Consider the following 17,466-nt stretch of genomic DNA (forward strand, 5'->3'; position numbering starts at 1 on the left):
ATATGTACTGTGTACAGAAGTATGTAGAATATATCAGGACCATATAAGAACAAGGAGTAATTGTCCAATGATGTAGTACACAAATGTGGACTACACAATTTATCAACAAAACAATTTACATTCAGTTACATTTGTGGGAGTTTTATGGCATTGTTGAATGCCTGCCAATAGAATTGCTACATACGGATAATTATTTCCTGTCCTAGCTATACAGGATATACAAAGTAGCATGGATTCTCACTTGGATGCAGAGACAGACCTAGTCTTCCAGTGTTCTGGCCAGTTCACCATCCATTTCTGGCCAGTTCATCGTCCATTTGAACTTTATTACTAACAGCTTAATTTATCCATAATACTGCACATTTGACGTGAAAACACATGTTTTATGATGGATCATCAGGAGATACACTTTGAAGACATTTGAATATGTTCTTAATGTGCATAAGCCTTGGTGTTGTTTGTGTCATATAGGCTACAGACAGAATTTTGCAATATTTTTAATCAGCACATGTTTGAGGTACAGTTAGGTCCATATAAATTTGGACACAGGCACAATTTTCATACTTTTGGCTCTGTATGCCACCAGAATAAAATTAAAATAAAACAATCCAAATGAATTTTGTAGTGCAGACTTTCAGCTTTAATTCAAGGAGTTAAACATAAATATCATGTACAAATTTTAGGAACTGCAACCATTATTATACACAGTCCCTCCATTTTCAGGGGCTCAAATGTAATTAGACAAATTAATATTATCATAAATAATATGTTAATTTTTTATATTTTGTTAAGAATCCTTTACTGGCAATGACTGCCTGAATTCTGGAACCCATGGACATTACCAAAGACTGTGTTTCCTCCTTTCTGATGCTTTGCCAGGCTCTAAATGCAGCTGTCTTCAGTTGTTCTTTGTTCTTTGTGGGTCTTTCTGCCTTTAGTTTTGCCTTCAGCAAGTGAAACGCATGCTCAATTGGGTTGAGATCCAGGGATTGACTCGGCCATTGCAAAAAATTCCACTTCTTTTCCTTTAAAAGCTCCTGGGTTGCTTTTGCAGTGTGTTTTGGATCATTGTCCATCTGTACTGTGAAGCGCCCTCCAATCAACTTTGCTGAATTTGGCTGAATCTGGGCTGACAGTATATCTCCAAACACTGCAGAATTCATCCGGCTGCTTTTGTCTTCTGTCACATCATCAATAAACACCAATGACTCAGTGCCACTAGAAGCCATGCATGCCCATAACATCACACTGCAAGCTCCTCCATGTTTTACAGATGACGTTGTGTGCTTTGGATCATGAGCTGTTCCAAGCCTCCTCCACACTTTTTTCTTCTGGTCATCCTGGTACAGAATAATCTTAGTTTCATCCATCCAAAGAATGCTTTTTCAGAACTGGTCTGTCTTTTTTAGATATTTTTTGGTAAAGTCTAATCTGGCCTTTCTATTCTTCAGGCTTATGAATGGTTTGCACCTTGTGATGAACCCTCTGTATTTGTTCTCGTAAAGTCTTCTCTTGATTGTAGACTTTGACAATAATACACCCATCTCCTGAAGAGTGTCCTTCACTTGTTTGGATGTTGTAAATGGGTTTTTCTTTATCATAGAGAGGATCCTGTGATTATCCACCACTGTTGTCTTCCATAGACGTCCAGGTCTTTTTATGTTGCTTAGCTCACCAATGCATTCTTCTTTTCTCAGAATGGTCCAAACTGTTGATTTAGCCACTCCTATTGTTGCTGAAATCTCTATAATGGATTCGTTTTTGAAGCCTTACAATTTCCTGTTTCACTTGCATGGACAGCTTCTATGAACACATGATGTAGGTTCACAGCAATAGATTCCAAATGCAAATACCACACTAAAGGCCCGTACACACGGTCGGACTTTTTGACAACAAACATGCAAATTAGCTGTTTTGGAGCAACATCCGACCGTGTGTACGCTCCATCGGACAAACTTTTTCTGTTTTCATCGGACTTTTGTTGGCTCTGCGAACGGACAAACTTTTTGACAACAGAAGTCCGATGGAGCAAAGTCCGATCGTGTGTACACAAAATCATCGGACTTTAGTCCGAAGTACAAACACGCATGCTCGGAAGTAAGGACCAGCACGAAGAGGTCGGTCTTGTAAAACTAGCATTCGTAATTTAGTTAGCACATTCGTGACGTGTCAAATTTTGAATTTTGGAAATGCAGCGTACATTGTCTTAATTTAATGGCTTAGTAATAATAAATATGATTTGCTGGTGATACTGACCAAGTACTAACAAACATATTTTTACATAGGACTTGTGTGCTAATGATATCCAAAAACTATTTTTTTGGCCATTTTTTTTTATTGTGCATTCACAACATAAATCAAATTGTAAAATAATTTTAGACATATTTTCTGTCACCACAATTCAAAAAGAAAAATTAAAAACCAAAGAGCAAATAATACACTGAAAACCAAAGCTATAGCTTATTAAATCAGAAGCCTCTAAACTCCCCAGACCACTGGCCTTGTTGGGCCTCCTGGGGCTGATTTTGCCACTGACCACCATGCTGCTGAGGTGGGTGGGTTTGCTGGGGTGGGTAGGTTTGCTGAGGTGGGTAGGTTTGCTGAGGTGGGTAGGTTTGTTGAGGTGGGTAGGCTTGCTGAGGTGGGTAGGCTTGTTGTGGAGGAGGTAAAGGTGTGTGGTCCGAATTACACACATGTGATTTGTTGTTTAGCTCACGCTTCCTGGCCTTGCTGAAGAGCTGGATTATGATCCCCTCACATAGCTCCCTTTGATCTGGGTCAATTTCTCGGAGTTTATTAGCTGTAAAACAGCCAAACCCTTCAGCACTATCGGGTGCTGTGGTGATAACGGAAGTAGCCCTACTTAGAAAGTCAGCTGTGGCATCATCCAGGTGGTGGCTCTTCCTGGCCCTTTTTTTGGGAGGACGCAGGGGAGGGATTCTGCACTCTGTTGTCTGGCTACTGGGCCCAGCCTCTTCTTGGCTCAAAAGTTCCTATGTGTGAAAAAACATAATTTTAATGTTTGGTCATCCATCACAAACACTTTTCAGATCATGACTTTTTTAATTTGGAATGTGTCCAATTAGTAAAGACTATCAATCTGACTCCAGCATTTATCATTCTTGTCCAAATCCAGGGGCGTAACTATAGGGGGTGCAGCAGTCGCGACCGCAACCGGGCCCTGTGATGCAGGGGGCCCATGCAGCCCCCTCTACATATGGCCAGCAGCAGCATAGGCAGCTAGGGGTACCAGTGCACCATGCACACAGGTGGTGGAGGTGGAGGGTGACAAGCAGAGCTCCATGCTCGACTATCGCACTGGCTGCTCTTTAGTTGTGCATTCCCCGCATGACCTGTGTCCTCGGCCGGCTCCTCAGAGTACCCCTCTCCTGCTCCATGCATTGCCGCTCAGTCTGATGTCTGTTATCCCCAGCCAGAGTCCCGCCCCCCCTGAGTCCGGCCCACACTGCACTGCATACTTCTCCCGGGTAAACAAACTTTAAGCACACAGATGCAGTGCAGCCCTATGAGAGCCCCCCAGAGGACACTGCAGGCTTGTCTGCCAGCCCCCCTCCTACCCCGTCATACACAGATGATGAAAGGTCTTTCTGGGAGATATGCTGATCACCCGTCCAGCACACTGGATGGAGCCCAGGCCAACATGGATGAGTGTGCGAGCTACAGCTTGGTCATGGTGAGTGAGAAGACCTCATCCCCCACACACTATTACATACCCCCTCCATCTCCCCCTGGGTACAGGGACCCCTTCTCACGTGGGGACAGGGACCCCCTCCTCCCCTGGGGACAGGGACCCCTTCTCACCTGGGGTCAGTAACTTCATCTGCCCTGGAGAAAAGGACCTCATCTCTTCTGGGGACGGGGACCCCATCCTGCCTAAGGACTGTCCCCCAATGGGGCACCTACAAATTTTAAAACTAATAGGCCAAAAAACTACTGATACCAGTGGTGGAACTACAGGGCTCACAAAGGTCATACCTGGTACCACGCCCTGGAGTTCCACCATCGGACTCGGAGGGAAGGGCCCTGGCTGGGGTTCAGGGGGGCCCTTTATGGTTTCTTGCATCGGGGCCCTGAAGGTTCTAGTTACGCCACTGTTCAAATCCTTTTTGGCCACTACTTGTCTATTGATATGTAACTCACTTTTTTAAGACAACTAATTGCTTTAGGCATACTAGCATCTAATTAACAACACACACACTAATATAATATATATATATATATATATATATATAATCTATGAAAAAATATTGTTTTTTTAGCCAAGATTTTCAACAATGCTATACCTGAGTCAAGTTGAGCTCCTCCTCCTCTTCATCCTGTGTAGGATCAGGCTCAGTATCGGTGGCCTCAGCTGATGCGGAGGGCAGTGTAGAGAGCGATCTACGTGGTACTGTTTGATCCCGTAAAAAATGGAGGCTATTAAAATACCACAGCTTGGGAACATAGACCTCTTCAGCTGCTGCTCCACTCTTTTTGGATTCCTCGATCTTCTTTCGTTCCCTGTTATACATGCTTCTGAGGCCCCCAATTTTTGTCTTTATTAAACTGTAGGTTGCTCTGGGGTACACTGTTTTTGCTAATTGCACCAGTTGCTCAATTGCTGCTATCCTCAGGTTTTTATTGCAATAGTCTTTATTTTTGACTTGCCACAGACAAGTGAGCTCCCTGTATTTTTCGATAAATTGGCTAAGGAATTCGTGAGAATTTAAACTTGACTTTGCCATTTTGATCTCTGCAAAACATAAGAAAAAACAAACCATAATTGGTGGGGTATAGCTCATAAGCTGCTCAAAATATGATCCTTTATTTAAGCTGTAGGGACAGGCTGTATGTTCAACCCGAACATGAGTTTGACTTGAACATTGACATCACCCAATAGCAAACCATTTAAGGTTGTTTGTGACAAGTAATAAACCCACAGAACACCTATTTTAAAAGCCTATGTGAGAATTCCAAAGTCAGAATTTTAATCAACAATATGCAAGCTATTGTCTGAAAAAACTTTGTGACCCAGGGGACATGTATCAACGCAAAAGAACGTTTTAACAAAACGGGGTTTTTTTTTCGTGCCCATGTACTTTAATGTTTAAGTCACTTAACAGTACCAGCGATAAGGAAAAGTTTTAGAAACGTACCTTCCTTTATGGTCTTTCAGTTTCCGTCAACTTGCGTTCGTCTCCCGCCTATGCTGAACGTTACGTTGCATCATACGCTCGTGCTTTATACACGGCGTATACGTCAAATCTCCGCTCTCCAAACGTCATGACGTTGGGCCATGACGTTACAGATTCGGCCATGCTTTATTAATATTTAACGTTCGTGTACTATTGACTTTAATCGTCTTTATTCATGGCCGGACTATTTTAATTATATACACATACGTGTATGTGATAAACTTTCCATACACATATTTATCCCCAAAAATGAATCCTCTACTTTTTCGATTGCATATAGGGTGTCATCGTATATTCCGATCGGATATAGTCCGCGCGGTATGCTCAACATACAGTGCGCATGCGCGAAACTACGCTCGCGTCGCCCGCCCCTGATGTTCTTTTTCTGTAATATTCCCCACCCCCTTCTCCCTTCGTTGCGCAGTGGGAGGAAAGTAAACAATGCGGAGAGACACACATCCAGTGAGGAGGAATCCCGATCTAGGAGATTCAAGGCCACCAACATGGCCTTTGCAGAAAAGGTGGAGATGGTGGCGATTATGACAAGGGAGGATTATGATGGGAAGCATGGGCCATATCTGCATCCCAATTTGGTCAAGGATCAAATCCTTACTCGAGTGGTGAAGACTCTGGAGGAGAAATTTGGGGTGCGAAGGTCTAAAGACCAATTGAGAAAACGATGGTCCGACATAAAATTGAGGGAGCCGGATCAGTACCTCAAAATCAAGAAGGCGCACCGAAAAAGTAAGTACCTGTCCTAAGTTCACATTATACATAGCGACGTGTATGAATTCGTATACCGTTCGTATATTGCACTAAATTTGTATACCGTTCGTATATTCACACTAGATTCGTATACCGTACGTATATTTGCACTAAATTCGTATACCGCATACGATGTTATTAGCTGATCCAGGGTTATGACTGTTTTGGTCTGGATCATTTGACGTAATGAGTAAAGTTCGTAACGTTATTGTTTAGCTGTCTTTGAAATGTATTTCAGTATGTTTAAAAGGGAAATTTCATTGTCTTCACCTTGGATCTCTTCATTAACAGAAAATTGTACACCACCTCAAAGCAATGTTTCATATCTGTGTGCTAAAGTATACCTTTTGTTTGATTCTCATAGGGCAGAAAAGACTCAGACACCAACCCCGCCAGGATCCCCAACCTCACCGGAACCCCCAACCCCGCCAGGACCCCCAACCTCACCAGGACACCCAACCCCGCCGGGACCCCCAACCTCACCGGAACACCCAACCCCGCCGGGACCCCCAACCTCACCGGAACCCCCAACCCCGCCAAGACCCCCAACCTCACCGGAAAGCCCAACCCCACCAGGACCCCCAACCCCGACGGGACCCCCAACCCCACCAGGACCCCGAACCCCACCAGCCTGAATGGCAGAGAAATCAAGAGGAGGTGGAGGAAAGAGAGGTGGAGGAAGTGAACACACCAGGTGAGTGTCTGACACCCCAGCTTCACGTAATCTATGTCTATGTATATATGCATATTTCTAAATACATGTTTTTTATCCCATTTTTAGATGATGTGCTGTTTGTGGACCAACAACCTGAAGCGTTCACTACAGACAGTGCACAGAGGCTCATCGGCCAGATCATGGCATGGAATGGGGAGATTGATGCCATGCGCAATCGCCTCAATGCCATGCAGCAGGAAATGAAGAATATGATAGATATTTTGGGAAGAATCTAATCCCTTTTTCTAAAAATAATCATTTTCTTCATTTCCTGCTGCATGGTGTTGAGGCGATGCCCCCATTCCAATGTTATTGTTATTTGAAAAATGTTTTCAGAAAAAAAAAAAAATAATCTATATTTTGATTTTACTAAAAAAAAATGATCAAAAACCAAACATATATTTTGATTTAAAAAAAAAATGATCAAAAAAATAAATAAAAAAAAGATATGTTGATTTTAAATAAAAATGTTAAAAAAATATATATTTTTGGAGTTAAAAAAAAAATGATCACAAAAAAAAAAAAAAAAAAAGATATGTTGATTTTAAATAAAAATGTTAAAAAAATATATATTTTTGGAGTTAAAAAAAAAATGATCAAAAAAAAAAAAATTGATTTTAATCAAAAATGTGGCACAGATTAAAAAAGTTAAACTAAAAACGATGTGTGGCTTCTTATTTCAATGCTCAATACCAGTATATTTGTTCAGTTGTTGTAGTTACATTGACCATGTACTCTAAAATGTGTGTAGCTGAGATACAGCACAATATAAAAGTTAGCTCAAAGAGAGATTGACACCTCATGTTGCACATCAGGTTGGTTTAAACTAGTGGCAAAAAGGACAAAGATCATGGCTATTTGCAAACATAAGAAACACAGACAACAGTAGTTGAACAGAAATATTATTTTATGAATAAGTAATATATTTACAAGTTAGTAAACACATTTTGCTGCCAAGGCACTGCCCCTCTACCAACAAAGTAGTCCATATATTGTTCACGGACAAGACGGCCATTCTGGGAGCCCAAACCAGCACGCGCACCTTCCAGAGCTGGCATCACAGCCTCTTCAGCTGGTCCGGAAAAAGCATCATCTGTTTGCCCTGAGGCAATATAGCTGGAAGCATTCCTCCTTAAAAAATTATGGAGGATGCAGCAGCATAACACTACATGATTTAATTTATATTCTGCCAAGTTAATGGCAGTTAAAAAGAGACGGAATCTGCTTGAAAGAATGCCAAAGGCATTTTCAACTACCCTTCGGGCACGAGACAGACGATAATTGAAAATCCTTTGTTCTGGGGTTAGGTTCCTCATTGGAAAGGGTTTGAGAATATGTTCCCCCAAAGAAAAGGCATCATCTGCCACAAACACGAAATTTAGTCCCTCAATATTTTCTTGAGCAGGTGGCAAATGTAAGGTCCCTTTCTGCAGCCGGTCATAAAATTCAGTATGCATCAGCACACCTCCATCAGAGTGACGGCCATTCATCCCAACATCAACATATAAAAAATCATATTTGGCTGACACCACAGCCAGCAGAACTATGCTGCAAAATCCTTTATAATTAAAATAATACGATCCCGAGTTTGGCGGTGGAACTATCCTCACATCCTTGCCATCAATGGCACCTCCACAGTTGGGAAAATTCCATAAATTGGCAAACTGTGCCGCCACATCCTGCCATTGCTGGGTGGTTGAAGGAAACTGTGGAATCAAACAAATAAAAAAATATTAATACCCGAGTACATAAAATTGCAAACATAGTTGACACAAACATTGTGGGGCAACATAATAGTAGAACATTTAAATGTTTTTTTCCTATAAAATGATAAGTTACAATTATATGTTCCCTCACCCTCTCTGGTGGCACATTCAAAAAAACTTGGGGGGGGAGTTGTGTATGATGGTTTGGACAAGTCAACACTTCCATGAGAACTAAATGCATTAAAATGTAAGTTTAATTTGGCCAACACATCCATCTTTCCAAGATTGTCAGGCCAGTGGATAGGTAAGAAGTGGTATAAAACAAAAAGAAGAATGCACATTGTCCAAATCTACACACATTTTGACATACATCATAAACCCAAAAAAATGTTAATTATGAGTAATCGATATGACAAAGTTAAAAAGCCAGGAAGCTGGGACAGCATAGGGATGGTGGGAGACATTCATAATGATAAGTTAATCCTAACCAAAGTAGAATTTGTACATTTTGAAGGTAATCAGGCAGGCCCTTGCACTACATTATTTTAAATATTTAGGCAGCAATCTTAAATCCAAAAATAAGGTACACAGTGTATGTGTTTAGCTAAATCTGCAGATAGAGTAGTTGTATTGGTTTACTCTGCATTTTTTATTATTGTTTTCTTTAGTTTTTTTTTTTTTTTCTTGTTTTTTTTGGGGTGTTAAAATAAGTGTGTGAAACACAAAAAAGGGACTCTTGCACTCTGCATAAATTTAAGGGCAGGAATAAGATTGACACATTTTAGGTGGTGTTTAGGGTAAGGAATGAAGCATTATAAATAAAGTGTGAAGTACTAGGTAGGGATGCACCGAAATTTCGGACAAAGAAATATATTGGCTGAAAATGGCCCTTTCGGCAAGAAGCCGAAAGAGAATTTTCACCAATCCTGGTGCGAACATGGGGCGGGGGCTTCTGGCCTTGGTCCCGCCCCTGGTGCCACCCATCACAGGGGTGCAATTCCATTTTTACTCTCTCCTCCTCTCCTCCCTCCTCACCCATGCTACAGGCAGCCTGTGGGGTCTCAGTGTAAATCTCCTTCTCCACAGCGGTGGCTCCTCAGCCGATGTGGAAATCAGGTGTGCAGGAGCTCGAACACGCCGTTTACTATGAAAGCAAAAGCAAAGGAGAGGCATCTAGCAGTGTGTGCTGTGCTCTCTGCCTCCCCCTACAGTGCAGTACCCAGCATGGAGATTAAAGTACAGAGCTGCAGCTCCCAATTTTAAAAGGACTGTTTATATCTATATATCTCTATCTCTATATATATATACACATATATATCTATATACACACATATACACACACACATATATATATATATATATATATATATATATATATATATATATATATATATATATATATATATATATCTAGATAGATAGATAGATATTTGTATGCCTCTCTGTGTGTATGTGTGTGTGTATGTTTATTTATGTGTTTGTGTTTTTAGATATGTATGTTTATATGCACTGGTGAGGCACAGGCAGGCTATATGATGGCCACTGGTAGGCTGCTGGGGACAGTGAGGCTGCATATGATGTGCACTGATGAGGCTGCATTGATCTCCTGTAGCATGTACCCAGTCTCTGACCATCTCCTGTAGCATGTACCCAGTCTCTGACCATCTCCTGTATAAAATTATTTTAAAAAAATAGTCAATTTCGGGATCGGTGCTGTTTCAGTATCGGCTTCAGCAACCAAAAAACCCATTCGGTGCATCCCTAGCACTAGGCTAGGTGTATACGGGCCCAGGGTGACATGCTGGGGAGGTTAGTGAGGGGAAATATGCACGTAGGCCACAAAAGAGGTTACAGTATGCATGAGGACAAAGAGGACATGCATTCACAGCATATCAAAAAAATGGGAAGGATGGAATACAAAAATATAAATTGAGTTGGAAAACAGGAAGGTGATATTAAAGCAAAAAACTTACATGCATATAGTCCTTCTGCAGGACTTGGATGATGACACAACATGTTTCAGGAATAATGACTCCCAGAGCCTGCGGAGATATACCAGTGGTAAACTTAATATCCTGGAGACTCCTCCCTGTCGCCAAATAACGCAAGGTGGCTATGAGTCTTTGTTCTGCTGGAATAGAAGCTCTCATGCAGGTGTCCTGCTTCATGATATAGGGGGACAGCAAGGACAATAGTTGCTGAAAGCAGGAGTCGGTCATCCGGAGATAATTACGAAAATCATTTGGATTATTCTCCTGCAGCTCACGCAATAAGGGCATATGGCTAAATTGGTCTCGATTAAGTAGCCAAGTTTTGGACCAAATACTCCTCACCCTACTACTCTGATTATTCCTAGACCGGGCTAAAGCAAGAACTCCAAGCCCATAAATAGCACGCTCTCTCCTAGGATCGCGCAACATAACTAGTTGGTCAAATCGGTCGGAAACTAACAAGAAACGCACGGAACGAAAAACCGCGAATCAGCACCGACCAAACGTCTACTAACTCGAAAATAGCAGACGGAGCCCGAAGGGTGACGCCAGAGAATTGAACGTCCTCTTTTGAAGCGTCGTCAGTACGTTGTGACGTCATTACGTTCGTGTTTGTTGTCAAAAAGTCCGACCGTGTGTATGCAATACAAACTTGTGGACCACGCCCTTTGTACAAAAGTCCACGGGAAAGTTTGTACAAAGTCCGATCGTGTGTATGGGGCTTTAGAATTAACTCCAGACCTTTTACCTGCTTCATTGATAAAGAAATAATGAAGGAGTAGCCCACACCTGGCCATGAAACAGCTTTTGATTCAATTGTCCAATTACTTTTGGTCCCTTGAAAAAGGGGGTTAGCTATTCTTAAAAGCAGTAATTCCTAAACCCTTCCTTTGGATGTACATACCCTCAAATGAAACCGGAGAGTGTGCACTTTCAGCCTATATCGATTATATAACTATAGCTTGAATACGTTTTGGTAAATACCTGAAACAAACTAAAATTGTGCCTTTGTCCTAATATATATGGACCTAACTGTATGTGTTGAGAGTTAAATAGATGTAGCAGGGAGCTAGCTATCTTACCTGCAATATCAAAAGACACTCTGCAACATTGTTGCAATGAGACTGTTTCCCACTAAAGCCAGCTAAGTCTCTGTGTCATCACATCCTGACAACAGATTAACACCAGGAAGCAAAGCATACAGGGAATTGTAGTTCCTGGAATCAGATTGAGCTGTATGGAACTGCAAAAGATCAGCATGCTCTGAGGGCAGGAAAGGAGAGACTTAATTTTGATTACCTGAGGAGAATTCAGACAGCATGGGGCGGAGGAAGAGATCAGACATGAGGGAGAGATACTGTCTCTCAGGTGATTTCCCAACGCGATTTAGGCCTTTGCTGCCAGTCGGGACATCCAGCCTGAGAGAGGGGGATCCCAAGTGCACATCCAGGCGCACCTGCACTGACTGTGAAGCTTTCCAGTGTGAGGTGACAAGTCGGGTCACCAGGAGAGCCTGCTGTTCCAGAATGTTTGTTTGGACCTTGACAACAGGGTTGGGTGATAGGGCTTTTTGCCCATTTGCAGGAAACAGGGACACTGCACACAGAAGTTAAATGGACACTCTATATAGACATTGTTGCGGTTAGTCATCTTGCTAAAACTTGTAGTACCACAGGGCTACAGGATAAGGCCATCCATTTCCAGGGACACTATACAGACACCATTGTCCTTTCACCTTGCTGAGAAAGATCCTGCCTTCTTCGCCTGATAATCAGGGCAAGTTGTGTTGTTTGGCCCTGCTATTCAGGAGTTTAAGTACAGCAGCAAAAGTGGCTAGCTGAAGACACAAAGTTTTAGCTGTTCTTCAAAAGGACTGAAGCTATTAATGCCATACGGACCCGCACACACATATTCAGGGCTCTGTATATGTAGTGGGTGTGTGGGACAGTTTATCTAGGAAGTTGAGTCATTACATGTTGATTTGAATAAAGTGTTTAAAGTTGAGCCTGTGGTGTCAGGGGACAGAGGAGAGAGGCCTGACACAAAGAGGGTCATTCCTCTGCTCTCCTCCTGCCTGGACTCAAAGAGCCAACCTGAGTAAAGGTAACCAATCTGATATGGATTTCCATATTGGGATTTTTTTTGCCATGTAAGTATACCTCTGCTCTTCTGGTTATTCTTAGGTTTTGAATCCCCTAAAGGCAGCCTGAATACAGTATTGAGCTATATTGCTCATAACCTCAGTCATTGCATTCCTTGAACACTGAAGAAATTACACTTTTCTACAATGTAAAGTAGTGAGTGTACAGCCTGTGTGCATTTTCTGCCCCCTCAAAATAACTCAACACACAGCCATTAATGTCTAAACTGCTGGCAACAAAAGTGAATACACCGCTAAGTGAAAATGTCAATATTTTGTGTGGCTACCATTATTTTCCAGCACTGCGTTAACGCTCTTGGGCATGGAGTTCACCAGAGCTTCAGAGGTTGCCACTGGAGTCCTCTTCCACTCCTCCATGATGACATCACAGAGCTGGTGGATGTTAGAGACTTTGCGCTCCTCCACCTTCCATTTGAGGATGCCCCACAGATGCTCTATAGGGTTTAGGTCTGGAGACATGCTTGGCCAGTCCATCACCTTTACCCTTATCTTCTTTAGCAAGGCAGTGGTCATCTTGGAGGTGTGCTTGGGTTCATTATCATGTTGGAATACTATCCTGCGGCCCAGTCTTCAAAGGGATGGGATCATGTTTGGCTTCAGTATGTCACAGTACATGTTGGCAGTACAATATCTTATTAAGATTCTATTAAGAGTCTAGATAAGCCAAGAGAGCGTATGGCTGGATAAGAAAAAGACACATGATGCTGATGCAAACCGATAAAGTTGAAGCAATTCTGCAAAGCAGAAATAGTAAAAATGGCAATGCTAAGATGTGCAAAGCTTGTAGAGACCTATCCACCCAAAATCAGTTTAAATAACTCTGCAGAGATGTGTTTTTACTTTGACATAATCGATTTATGTAAATTCAACTAAGGAAAATCCTCTGTGGTTCAATATTCTTTGGCAGCGGTCACCCAACACATGAGGGAATACTTTAAACATTTCTGGTAACGGCAGATAAAGCTCTTCTTTTAATGTGCACTTAGGCACTTGTGCAGCTTCATGAAGGTGCAAAAAAAACAAAAAATAAAATCCATAATTGTGACCAAAATTGGGAAGACAATGGGGAGTCATGGACTCATTAATAGAGGATTGGTCTGTGGGCTGTGGTGGAATATGCTGACACATATTCTGACAGTAGGTCTCTAGTGCTGGACCTGCATGATATTTCCCAATAGAGTGATATATCCTCCATTTCTTGTACAGTGCAGAGTCTGGGTTGAACACCAAAAGCAGCATTGTGGGACAGCGCTTGTGTGTCTGGGGGTGCGAGATGCCAGAAAACTTGAGACACATTATAAGACTGATTATATATATTGCATTAGGACTTATGAAATAGTACAAGACAAATGTAGATTGAACAAATGGTTAAATTGGTGAAATATGTATTGTATTTACGCCACTTGTAACTTATGTAACTGAAAACTTGCTGCAGCAAATTCAAGATTATGCATATATGCATAAAAAACAACTTACAAGCAGTGTACTAAGGTCCATTAGCGACACTTATAACATACACTGCACGTATATTGTTCTGTTATGCATAGATGTATAATCTTGCATTTGCAGAAGCAAGTTTTCAGTTACACAAGTTACAAGTGGTATACATATAATACATATTTCACCAATCTATATATACATTTGTTCTGTACTACTTGATACATCATAATAAAATACTTACTATATACAGTATGGGGGAGATTTACTAAAACTGGTGCTCACAGAATCTGGTGCAGCTGTGCATAGTAACCAATAATTTTCTAACTTCAGTTTGTTTAATTAAACTTTGACAATAAGGCTGGGTTCACACTGCTGCGGTGTATGAGATCGGATGTGATTCACACCACACTGCAGTGCAAATCACATGCAATCTCTGTGCAATGCGATTTCAGCCATACAGATAGTATGGCTGAATTCGCATCGCATCCGGCCCAAACTCGCACAGGACCCTTTTTTGGTCCGCAGCAGAATCGGATTGCATGGGTGTTCACACCATGCGATCCGATTCCTGTCCGAGTTTGCAGATTGCACTGCGATATGCAAACTGATTTGGAGGTGTCATTAACTTTTCACTGACACTCTCTGCAGTTCGCATAGGGCAGTGTGAATTGCCGCCGGGAGGCATACGATGCGGGAACCCGCAGTAGATTCGCAGCGTTCCCACATCACAGCAGTGTGAACCCAGCCTTAAACTTAGAAGCTGATTGGTTACTATGCACAACTGCACCAGATTCTGTGTGCACAAGTTTCAGTAAACCTCCACCTTTGTGTCATATAATATGATTTGTTAAGTAGTTCTGAACAAATGTACAATAAGAGGTTATATTGGTTAAATCAGTATTATTTTTGCATTGCTGGTAACTTGATATAAATTAACATGTAATTAAATACAGATTTTGCCAATAGTTCTGAGTGAATAAGAATCCAGAATCCAACTCCAATTGCGCACCTTCTCTCAAGGACTGGATTCTCAGACTTAATAAAGTGGCTGAAATGGAAAAACTCATCCACATTGCACGGGATACTCCCACAAAATACAGCTCTAAATGGGCCTGCTGATCTCATTTTCAGTCAACACCGGAATATAGGGCTATAATGGTTTCACCCACGCAGAAGAGGAATTAACAAGAGCCCACTCTAATGCTGCGTACACACGATCAGATTGTCCGGCGTACTTAGTCCGCCGAAACGCATTTCAGTGGACAATTCGATCGTGTGTGGGCTTCAGCGGACTTTTCCAGCGCGAAGTCCGGCGGACTAAGAAAGTATTTTTGCACTCCAATCTTCCCGTCGGACTTGGGTTTCAGCAGACAATACGTTCGTCAGTATGCTAGTACGGCGGACTAAGAATAACGCATGCTCAAAGCAAGTACGAAAAAGGAAGCTATTGGATACTGGCTTTTTCTAGTCCCGTCGTACATGCTGTACGTCATCGTGCAAGTGAACGTCGGACTTTCTGTGTGTCCGTGTGTGGCCAAGTCCGTTCGGTAGAAAGTCCGCCGGATTATCTGCCGGATTGTATGTCGGACTAAGTACGCCAGACAATTCGATCGTGTGTACGAGGCATTAGGCATTTCAGCCGGAACTCCACTATAACCTCCTTCTCTGCCCTCCTCCCTTATCACTTGTAGGACCTGCCATACAGAAGATCATCCCTACCCCTGGCACTTAGGTCCCCTATTGGACCTTAGAGGATTGGGGGAAGCCAGAGACGCCCCCTCCCCCAACATCCACCCTTGACCCTGTCTCCTTTCCTTTGTCCTCCCCCGCCCATTCCGTACCTGGTCCCCAATACATTCCCCTGTCTTCCTTATTTATGCACTCTCCCTAATCGGCACCTTCCATCTGCCGGACACATATCTAGTTCATCCCTCCCTTTTTACAAGGCCCAAGAATGAGGAGCAAATACCCATTACATGATTAGGAGAACGCCAGACCTCCCTCCCACTCACTTGGTCCCATATAGTCAAAATTCTTTTAAGCCCCCTGGATTAAGCCCCCTAGACTCAACCATAGCACACCTTCCTAATTAAGCCCCCCCCGCTCTAATGTTTTCTACTCCCTTCACATTCTGTGCCTATCCACCAGGCATCCTTCTCAGAACAGCAGGGAAGGTCACGATTCCTGACTCCCATTCTCCCTTGTTACTGTATGTTTTGGTACCATAAGTGTTGTAATAAGGTGAAAGTTTTGGGCTTTGTAACCCCTTATTGTGTGTTTGTCTCTACTATTCAAGACTTCTGTAAGATTTTTTTTCCTTTTTCTCAATAAAGTAAAATTTCTGAAAAAAAAAAAAAAGAATCCAGAATCCTGAGTCTGGAGGGATCCTGAGTCCCGGGCCCCAATCCAGTAAAGGCCAGAGTCCAGAGAGGTTCTGAGACAGAAGGTGTGTCCAGAGAAGAGATGTAATGGCCTGGGAAAAAAATGGAAAAATTGGGGGAAAAAAACATTTTCTTCTATTTTGTTTCAAAGCTGTTTCTTATTTTTTTCCAGAAAAATACTAAATAAATAAAAAGAAGTGTGGAATATGTTCTTTTACAGTGATAAGTAATATATTTATGACATGCTGTTCAAACTATATAGCATGAAGACCTTAATGAAAGATTTCTGAGACTTAATGTAGTCTTAAATTATTGTAAGTTCTTCCAGCGGAAGACAAGCAAATCCTGGAATACAATTCAAAACAAGTCATAATTTCTGCCACTAGGGGGCACTGCAGAGGAAAGGCTCCAGTTTAATTTGCTTGTGGGCTCCATCTCGTACCTCCTACAGTTGCGTGATTGTTGGGATACAGTAGACAATAGTTTCTGTCAGGTCTTAATTGTCTGACAAATTAGTTTATCTTTTTTAACCTTTGATTCCTGTTAAAGTTCTCAATCATCACAGCATAAAGTTTCCCTATACTATGGTCAGTAAATTGGTGTTTGGAAAGATTTCCACAGTGCTACTTCTGCTGAGAGCTGCAATTTACAAATATTATGAGAAGAAATATTTTTTTTCCAAATGCTATAAGGATGACAAAACACACCCTGGCATGCTAGAGGTGCCCTAAAGACATTCAAAAATAATTTATGAAATGAAACGATGAGGACCATAATGAAAGTGCCAGTAGCTTTTCCTCCTGAGTTCTCATTCCAGAAAAACTCCTTCTGCTGCTTCTGGATCATCACAAAACGTTTCTTCACCAGCAACACCTTCAAGTAAGGAAGTGTTACAAACCACGGCCTCCCAAAAATACACAATCTCTTCATTTATAGATAAAATGACACCTGAAAATCAGGAGAACATCAATCAAGCTCTTGCAAGAACAATACAGTATAAGCTTCTGGATCAGCATTGTCAATAACTGAAAATGCATATTGTCAGGAAGCTTTGAAATTATTCAGAGAGACGGTGGTGGTGGTGGTGGGGGGGGGGGGGGTTACCTGTTCTC

This window comes from Lithobates pipiens, unplaced genomic scaffold, assembly GCF_037356315.1.
Source record: "Lithobates pipiens isolate NorthernLeopardFrog02 unplaced genomic scaffold, aLitPip1_a1.2 Scaffold_23, whole genome shotgun sequence".
Taxonomy (NCBI): Eukaryota; Metazoa; Chordata; class Amphibia; order Anura; family Ranidae; genus Lithobates; species Lithobates pipiens.